This window comes from Dromiciops gliroides, chromosome 3, assembly GCF_019393635.1.
Source record: "Dromiciops gliroides isolate mDroGli1 chromosome 3, mDroGli1.pri, whole genome shotgun sequence".
Taxonomy (NCBI): domain Eukaryota; kingdom Metazoa; phylum Chordata; class Mammalia; order Microbiotheria; family Microbiotheriidae; genus Dromiciops; species Dromiciops gliroides.
The window spans coordinates 547,005,555-547,016,073 of NC_057863.1; the positions used below are offsets into that span (position 1 = coordinate 547,005,555).

Genomic DNA, 10,519 nt, shown 5'->3' on the forward strand with positions numbered 1-10,519 from the left:
TTAATAGATAGGAAGCTAGGCCTTTCTCTCACTCTTTACCAAATTCTTATTCTCCTTAATAAACGCTTAAAAGTCTAACTCTTGCTAAAGCTTATAATTTATTGGCGACCGCTCATTGGATATTTTAGACAGACTAGCTAGAATTTTAGCCCTTAACAATATCCAATTCTATTTTATTTTAAAATGTTTTGATGCTTTTTTCTATTTCTTTTTTCTGATTAAAAAAAAACATTTTAATGTAAACTTTTGAATTCCAAATTCTATCCCTTCCTTCTTCCCCACCCCTCTCCCTGAGACAGTTAACAATTAAATATAGCTTAGACATGTGCAATTATATAAAACATTTCCATACTAGTCATTTTGTACAAGAAGACTCAAATAAAAGGAAAAAAAAATCAAAGAAAGTGAAAAAAGCATGCTTCAGTCTGTAGTTAAACAATATCAATTCTTTCTCTAGAGCAAATAGTTTCCTCATCAGTAGAGATTGTCTTTGGATCATTGTATTGCTGAGAATAGCTGTCATTCACAATTCTTCATGGAACAATATTGCTGTTACCATGTACAACATTCGCCTGGATCTGTTCACTTCACTATGCATCAGTTTATGTAAGTCTTTTCAGGTTTTTATGAAATCCCAACTCTATATTTTAAAAAACTAACAAAAATTTATTTTCTTTTCTCTCCCATGATCTAACCTATTTTTAAAAAGTAGTCCTATGATTTGTTACTGTTTTAATTAGGACCAAATTTAACAATCAGACTAACTGCAGTATAGTGGATACAGTGATGGACTTGAAGTCACAAAGACCCAACCAAGTTCAAAATCCTGCCTGAGACATTTAGACATGTGACATTTTCTCATGATCTGACATGAATTTGACATCATCTCTAAATCAGAGATATCACCTATCTACCCTGTGATGGGTTGTGAAAATCAAATGAGAAAACATGTAAAATACTTTGCAAACCTTCAAGTTCTACAAAAATGCTAGCAATGATTACTCACTTGGTCTCATTCTATGTGTCAGGCACTATGTTAGCTGTTGGGAATCCAAAGGAAAAAAATTAAATAATCCTAAACCTCAAAGATTTTATATATTCTTTGTGGGGTGAGGTGGGACAATAAGCACAAAGATTAATATATACAAGATATATATATGTATGTATATATATGAATATACATGGTGGGTCAAAAGTCACGAATATTTAGTAACTGTTATTTTTTGTTTTTAATTTACAATACCATAGTATCATATACAGTATGTATAAGAAATGAATTTACATTACATGTGAAAAATCAAATCTCATCAATGGTGAAAAACAAAGAAAAATAATTTTCAAAAAGTTATTAAAACATCAGACCCCTTTGTGACTTTTGGCCCTCCCTGTACTAAGGACATTCCAAAGTAATGGGAGGGGGGCACTAAAAAGAGGCTAGATTAGGAAAGCTTCCTGCAGCAGGTAGCACCTGATTTGTATTTTGGAGTCAAATCTAAATTCAAGTCCAGTGTTTGAGCAATAACAAATCTTTCCTAAACTCCTATTACATACAAAACCTCATGCCCGGCATTGGGTATACAAAGCTGAAATGAGATTTAATCTAAGAATTCAATTGCTACCGCTGATTCTCAGAAGAGTAGGAAGTGAGGAAATCTGACTGGAGGGGAAGGGGGCCTGGTTGAGCCTAGGGTTGTGACAAGAGTAAAAAAGATTTGAAGCAGGCGAAGTTGGTACTGATGGACCCGGAGAATAGGGAGAGGTGGAGGAACTAAGGTGAAGGACAGTTTGAAGAGCTGAGGGTGCAAGAGAGTTTAAAAGGATGAGAGGTAGCGAATAGAGAGGAATTTTAGAGTTCAAGGTCCACCAGGTCCAGGTTATAAAAGTTATTGCAAAGGCTTAATTCCTCCGTGTCTCTGACCTCCATCCATTGCCATCCTTCGGATTCTCACTCCGTTTTTCATCCCTACCCCTCCCTCGGAATCTTCAGTATTTCCTTTCCGAGTGATGTCGTTGATTAAACTTCAATAGAGTTATTAGGTAAGTATGGCGTACCAGACCCCGTGCCAGACAAAACTGAGTAACAGTCATCGCCTTCTGAGAGCTTACGTTCTTCTGAGGACTACGATATTTACACATAAACAATTATGAGATAATTTAAGGAGTGAGTCAGCACGCCTCAAATTGCCAAACTGGGGATACCAGCTTTTTCTAAGAAGTGTTGGCACAGAAGCCTGCCAGGAACCTGAGGATTGTAAGATGCAGAAAGGAGAGGAGGGAGGGAGGAAGAAAATGTAGAACACAAAGTTGTTTTTTTTTTAAGTGAGGCAATTAGGGTTAAGTGACTTGCCCACGGTCACACAGCTAGTAAGTGTTAAGTGTCTGAGGCCAGATTTGAACTCAGGTACTCCTGACTCCAGGGAGTCTATCCACTCTATCCACTGCGCCACCTAGCTGCCCCCACAAAGTTTTAAAAAATCAGTGTGAAAAAAATTTTTTTTCTTTTTTTACATGTAACGGGGAAAATTCTAAATAAAAATTAAAATAAAAATTTTATAATAATAATAAGATGCAGAAACGAAGTTCTACATCTCAGGAATGTGAGACTGGCAATGCAAATGCACCAAAGGTTAAGAGCCGAAAGGCGAATTTTAGGGAAAAGCGGGGAGGCCAACCGGGTCGTAAATTAAAGTCTATACAGCATCCAAGATTTAGCCCTCAATTTGGCTTTTAAAGGCCTTCACGCTCTGCCCCAACCCCTTCTTTTTACACCTTCCCCTGAGCACGAATTCTCAGTCCCACCCATCTTGACTTCAAATTCACAGTCTTCCTTCCCCGACCCTTATACTACACCGTGCGTCCTAGCCCCAATCTCCCTCAGCCCGGCTCCCAAGGCTGCCCACGTGACTCAGCCCAAGGTGGGCTCCGCCCCGCCCGGCTTCCTTTCCTTCCTTCACCGCAGGAGGCTGAGCTTTAGCCTCAGCCCGAAGATGCTCTTTTCCCTTCTTAGGAGTCTCCGCCCTCGAGCTTCTGCCTTCACCCGCGGCGGAACGGCTTTCTGCAAACCAACCTCTGGGAGCCACCGCCCGGGACCCTTTCACTGATTACTTCCCCCATTTATTTGTTACGAAAGAGGGCTTTAATTTTTTTCTTTTTTTTGCGGGGGATGAAATAAATCTATGAGAGGAAGTAGGGGGTGGGGTTGTGACAGTGACACCAAAAAAAAAATCTATCTATGAAATATTAAAAAGCACAAAAGAGCAGAAGGAAGTGAAGAGGATAGACCGGTAGCGCCATTGTCGGAACAACTTTGCGAGATGCAATATATGCTTTAAAAAAAGAGACAAACTGCTAAATAGAAATTCATGGTATCATATACAATCCTCTTTTTCTGTGTTTTTCATAGGAAATATTTGTATGAATATTTGTAAAGTGCATAATAAAAAAAGGAATTTAGGGGGAAAAATCAAGCTAATGACATGTAATTGCTATATCACTCTGGTCAAGTCACTTAACCTCCCCCATGCCTCAGTTTCCTCATTTGTATAATGAAGCTGCACTCAGTGGCTTCTAAGGTCACTTCCAGATCCAAATCTTGACCCTACTATCCTTTGAGCCGAGTTTTTTCAGCTATCTGCTGGATGTCTCCACCCGGATATTCTGTTGGCAGCTCAAATCCAATATGTCCAGAAATGAATCTGGCATCCTCACTATAACTGTATCTATTGGTGGCTCAGAAATCTCTGGGTCTTAAATGACAAACCTGCTTATCCTGGTATTCCAGGTCCAGCAGTATGCATCCAACTGTCTCCTAGAATCCTATCTCACACTCCTCACATGCCCCATGGTGCACCCAAACCAGACTGCTTCCTCAGTTATGTCATTGCTGTCCAATTACTTCCTCAGTTATGTCATTGCCATCAAATACGTGTGATGTACCAGCGATTCAACAAATAGTTATTAGCCAAATAAAATGCCACGAGGCTATAATGCCTGGAACAAAAGTGGATCTCTGTGACTTTACAACATCTTGTCACACACGGGGAGTATCCCTGCGGGGCCTCTGAATACTTGAATAATTACTCCCCTCTACAACATAGCTGGCAAATGACTATCCAGAATCCACTTGAAGACCAACAGGGTAAACCGGTTCACTTTTGGAAGGAACCAAGGGCTGGGAAGGTTTTCCTCACTAGGGAGCTTAAAATCTGCCTCTCTTCAACTTCCACCCATTGCTCCTAATTCTGCCCTTTGAGAGTGAGCAGAGTTATGTCTAATGACTTCCTCAGGATAGCCCTTCAAAGGTTTGAAAATGGTGAATATGAGGCCTTTCCTTCCCATAAGCTTCCCCATGTTGAAACACTATGTATTCTTCAAAGCCCAGTTTAGGTGCTACTTCCTTCCAGAAGCCTTCCCTGATCTCACCTTCCTGCAAAACTCATCTCCCCCATTGCACTCCTCTTATTAAGCATTCTACTCATTGAGATAGGTGGACCTTTTTGAGTCTTCTTTGACAAGATTAACACTTTGCTAACAAGGTTTACAGGGATTAAGTCGTCTAATTTTGAGGCTCTCTTTGACAAGGTTTGATAGGACTAATTACAGTGTTTCTTTCACTCCACCCAATGGGAATGCCCATGCCCTTCCTTCTTCCCTAATCCTTGGGGATTAATTTTCCCTAAAAGGAAACAAAGATGTCTCTAGGGCCAGATTAGATGGCTTCCATTATGCAATTTCCTGGTCACCAAAAGGCATGAAAAGTCCCAGCTGTGAACAGTCCATATCCCTTGAATTTGGTGGATTTCTTTTTTTTTTTTAATTATGTAAAACATTACCTTAGTTATTTTGTATAAGAAAACTTGACTAAAAGAAAAAAAATGAAAGAAAGTGAAAAATAGCATGCTTCAGTCTATATTCAATCAATATCAGTTCTTTCTTTGGAGGTGGATAAAATGCTTCATCATTAGTCCTTTGGGATTGTCTTGGATCATTGTAATGCTGAGAATAGTTGTCATTCCCAGTTCTTCATCAAACAATATTGCTGTCTCTGTGCACCACGTTCTCTTGATTCTGCTCACTTCACTATGCATCAGTTCATACAAGTCTTTCCAAGCCTTTCTGAAATCATCCTGCTTGTCATTTCTTATAGCACAATAATATACCACAGCTCGTTTAGCCATTCCCCAATTGATGGGCATTCCTTTGATTTCCAATTCTTAGCCACCACAAAAAAAAGCTGCTATAAATATTGAAATTGGTGGATGTCTGATGAATATGATAGGTATCATGTCTTTTTCCATACCCTGTTCTGATAATTAGATACATTTCCATATAAAGATTAGGGAGCAGCTAATGGAGATAGTCACCTCTCAAGCACTTGTGAAGGAATCTCTCTGTTCTCTCTCTCTCTCTCTCTCTCTCTCTCTCTCTCTCTCTCTCTCTCTCTCTCTCTCTCTCTCTCTCTCTCTCTCTCTCTCGGCAATGAGGTTAAGTGACTTGCCCAGGATCACACAGCTAGTAAGTGTCAAGTGTTTGAGGTCAAATTTGAACTCAGGTCCTCCTGAATCCAGGGCCCATGCTTTATCCACTGTGCCACCTAGCTGCCCCCTTTTTAGCTCTTTCTTTTATTCTTCTAGGAATTCTTGTTGGGCATATATCTAATCTGCATTTTAAAAAGTCATTGGCTTCTGATTTTGTGTCTTAAGCTTCTCTATCACCATAGTAGCCTTTTGTGGTCAGGTTCCCTCTTTGCTTTTTTCCCTAGCCTACTTATTGTCTTTATGTCAGATTTTATACGGTGTTGAGCTTTTCTCATCTCTGTGGAGAATGTCTGGCCTGAGCTTCGGTCTTTTAAATCCTTATGCTGCTTTCACAGCTTATTTTGGGGGCTTGTAAATTATGGTGCTTCCAAAGTGGTAGAGTCCAGAGAAAGGTTTGGGTAATGGGCAACAGAGCTGCCAGACGGTATCTGTTACTGCACCAAGTTCTAGTACAGGGGTCCCTTGGGATTTCTTTCTGTCTAGGTGGTCAGTTCACTTACCTTTGTGAGCACTGGGCTGCTCCCTGACACTGCCACAACTTGCTACCTCTTTTTCCTGTTAAGGTACTACTGCTACTGCTCTGTACTCCTGGGTAGCCCTCATACCAATGTCCACAGACCTCTCTGTCTTCCTAAGCTGCCCTGATACGGAAAAATGATTCATTGTTACTTTTTCTTGGCTTTCCTGATCAGAATCAAGTTTGGCATTTTTTTTAATTAATTAATTTTTTTTTTAGGGAGAGTATGCACTGACCCCATTCTTCAATCCTATAGGGAAAATGCTAGGGAGGAAGGCATTATAGATAGCATCTCAGTACAGAATCCCCTGAAGAGAATGGCTATTGCATTTCCTTGAAATCATCCCTGCACCTTGTTTCCCTTTAGTTACTGAGACAGAATGATCTCATCACACACCCCTGACAGGGCAGCAATGATAAGGAGAAGAAACCTTGGATTCAGCCTTGGATGAGTTAGAAGAGAATAAGTCACTCACCGGCTTCCCCCAGTCCAGCCTGTACCTCCTTACAGAACCAGACAGGACTGCTCCCCCAGATGTCACAAGCAACAAGTGAAAGCTATTTTGGAGAAGTTCCTGAGAGAAAGGGGCACAGCAAAGACTGGGCCAACCCAGAAAGAGAGGAAGGAAATGAGGACCATGGGGAAGATGGGAGGCCCCCTTAATTGTGATCCCCTAGAAGCTGCAGCACAAAGGTGAAGATGTAGATGACACTCATGTAGATTGTCAGGGTACCTATGATATATTCCTCTGGGTTGATGGTGTGCCTCTTGTTCCCCAAGACCAGCTATGTGTCATATGCTATAGACAGAGTACAAGCCACAGCTCCATGGGCAGCATATAGCATATGGAAGCAGTAGACATATTTGAAAGCCCTCACAATGGCCGTGATAATCCTATTCATTGTGAAAACAATCCCAAGCACACGGAAGAGCCAAGCACAGGATGTGAAATCCACCTTGGTCTGGAAGCAGAATATGGTGACAATGATGGTGAAGATGTCAGTGATAATCATGGCCAAGATGACCACTTTGGTGTTATACATTCTGGCTATGCAGCCAGTCATGAAGCTCACTGCTAGGGTGAAGATGGTCACCAAGATGATGTTTCATGGGAAGCAGCGCCTAGATCCCTGGCATCAGACAAGGGTCAGGCATGTGCCCTGGAAAACACCATAGGAAGCAGAGTAAGTAGTGAAGTTCTTTACAAAGGTTTGAACAAGTTCCACAATGGTGAAAACAACAATGATGACAACTGTGATGAGGAAGTGGATTGAGATGATAATATAAACCTTCCGAATGAAGTGGTGTCAGACCTTCTTGTCCTCCCACTCTCCAGTCCCAAAGTTGTCTCCTCTTCCCCATAGACTTCAGCTCTGCCAAAATTCATGGCCACTGGATGGATGGGAGGCATAGTCTGAGCATAGCCAGCTGGGTGTCCAAAGCCTGGCTCGGGGTGGGGGGGGGGTAGGCTGGGTAACTCCCAGAGTATCCTCCTGGTGGAGGAGGAGGATAAAGGGGTTTTTGGTCTTCATATGGAGGTGGGGCACTAGGGTTTGACGTGGTTGCTCAAGATTGAGGGTTCCTCAGTGTCCTATACCTAGCCACCACTGAACTGCTCTGAGCTCTCTGCCTCCTGGCACTCGGCCTTGACAATTTTTTTAGATTGTTGTGTTTAGGTTGTAATGTTTTGGGAGAGCTAGGATTGTATATGATGCCATCTTGACTCTGCTCAAAGGGATGTCTCTGGATGGGAATAAGGGACTGACAGATTTTAAGCCAGATGGCCACACTGTGGTCTCTGACCCAGAGATTCCAGTTCCTGCTGAGATCCAGGTCAAGAGACAAGAGGACAGCAGACTTCGGGTAGAGATTTGGGGACTTCGACTGGTGATAAGAAAGCTCCAGGCTTATCCAATCACTTCTTCTGGAAGGAGTATGACTCCCTGCCCTAAGGTAGCAGGCAGTGAGCAAACTTCTGTTAGGGAGCTGACCTGGCTGCAGAAGTTCAAACAGAAACCTGAGGGAGGAGTCCCAGGAACAATGGCTCCTGAGTAGTCAGTGGAGACAATGGTGAGCCACTTTGAGCAGCTGATTTCCTTACCCTACTAGAGACCTTCTAAGGGCTTCCTTTAAGATCCAACTAAAATCCCATCTTCGATTGGAAGCCTCCCCCAACCTTTAATTCTAGTGCCTTCCCTCTGTTAATTATTTCCTATTTATCCCATACGTAACTTGCTTTGTATATGTTTGTTTGCATGCTGTTTCCCTCCTTAGATTGTAAGGTCCTTGAGGGCAGGGATTGCCTTTTGACTTTTTTTTTTGCATCCTCTTTTTGCATCAGCACAGTGCCAGGCACATAGTAGACACTAAATAAATGTTTATTGATTGATTGATACCCCAGAGGATTTCTCTGAGGACAAATCTTACAGAGTCAACTAAATTTATTAAAGCCCCTAGGTGGGGGGGAAATGTTCTTTATCCCTTTTCAGGTGGCAGAACTGGGAAATTATTCACACCTGTCCTATTGAGTTCATTATTAATTTATGAAATGGGGACAGGCATGCCTAGTTCTTTGGTTACTCTCCAGGAAAGACCACCATGGCAGCAGGAAACAGGGCTCTAACCACATTTTAATAACCATGGAGAAGGTGAGGGCAAACAGCCCAGAAAGTACCAAGATAAGCTATGAAAGGAAAACAGAAACAGACAGCTTGGGGGCAGCGGATGGGATGGTAAAGGAAAGGCAGGCATTGTAGGGAAGAGGAAGGAGAGGGAGAAAAGCAGAGATATCACTCATATAACCATGGATTAGAGTTGGGAGCATTAAGCAGCATGGAACCCATAGAAGGGTGCTGCGGTCAGGGGGGGAGTGGAATGTTGGGGGGACAGGAATTTGAACTCTCACTTTTATAGGGGTTTTGAGGGGCGGAAACAGATTAAATCTTATCCGTTCATTAACATATAAAAATCATTTCTGTCAGTAAAACTTTAAAGTTAACTTGTCCATATCATCTCAAAATTATCAACATCATTTGGTCATCTGCTGGTCTTTACTAAAATGGTCTGGAATTTGTCTGGGATTTACATCCCATAGGACCAAAGGGTTCTCTGACAAGGGTGCCTTCTGCTGATTTAGAACATATTATGTGGTGATGAATGTGAATTCAGGATGTGAATTTTGGTTAATGTATGAAACAATTTGAAAATTCTGCTCCTTTGATTTTTGGGATAATTTGTAGAAGACTTTGAGTATCCCCTTTGCATTCATATTTCCTGCTACTGCCCCCTTTATACTGCCTACTTATAAACTTACTATGCTGACTAGAAGGGGAGGGTGGTCAGGGGGACCAGAATAAAATGCAATTTAACACACCTCTAAAGACGACTCCCCTCCCCCCACCCCCACCTATTTCTTGCAGCTAGATCCTGATGGGGACCTGTAAGGGAAGGGAGCATGGTGTGAAGATACTAAAGGAAAGGGGTTTGAAAAATTAGGCTTCTGGGGCAGTCCCCAAGGTCTGTCATATTCTTTTTTTCCCTCACTTAATAGTATTTATTTTTTCCCCAATTACAAGTAAAGTCATTTTGCAACAGTCATTTTTTTTTGGGGGGGGCAGGGTAATGAGGGTTTAGTGACTTGCCCAGGGTCACACAGCTAGTAAGTGTCAAGTGTCTGAGGCTGGATTTGAACTCAGGTTCTCCTAAAGCCAGGACCAACACTTTATCCACTTCGCCACCTAGCTGCCCCCAACAGTCATTTTTGTAAGATTTTGTGTTCCAAATTTTTTTCTTCCCTCCCTTCTCTCCCCCCTCCCCAAGACAGCAAACAATCTGATATAGGTTATACAGTACAATCATGTTAAACATTAGTTGAGTTGTGAAAGAATAATCAGAACAAAAGGGGAAAACCACAGAAAGAAAAAACAAAAACAAAAACAAAAAAAATGAAAATAGTATGCCTCAATCTTCATTCAGACTCCATAGTTCTTTCTGTAGATGTGGAGAGCAATATCAGGACTCTAAGAGAGTGAAAGATATTTTTTCTCTAGTGATGAAGATGACGGAAGTAGAATTACTTCATTATATCAGCTCCTCTTGCAACAATCCTGTGTTACCCATGTTTGCCACAAAAATGTCCTTATGGCTATTACTGGACGATTCTGACCTCAGGGATGCAGGAAGCCTGATGTAAGTAGCACTAGAAGAAGAGCTTAGTGTATATAAGAGAAAAAGGAAAACAGAAAGACAGGCCCAAAGATAACAACCCATGTAATAGACCTCTAAAGAAAGGATTAAGTATAGAGAAGATTGACAACCAGAAATCTCAGGATAAGCCTCCCTGTGCCATAAATATGGAATATTAGTTTTAATGATCTGGACAACATAGTGGTTGATAAAATTTTAAAAAATAGATCTTTATTAATTTTTTATGTCATATACATTTCTCCCTACATCACCTTTATT

The 10,519-nt window shown here is 41.4% G+C and overlaps 1 pseudogene; it reads right to left on the minus strand.

Annotated features, from left to right (window-relative positions):
• Positions 1-6,714: 6,714 nt before the first annotated feature.
• On the minus strand, positions 6,715-10,174 carry LOC122747923 (annotated as a pseudogene).
• Positions 10,175-10,519: the final 345 nt, after the last annotated feature.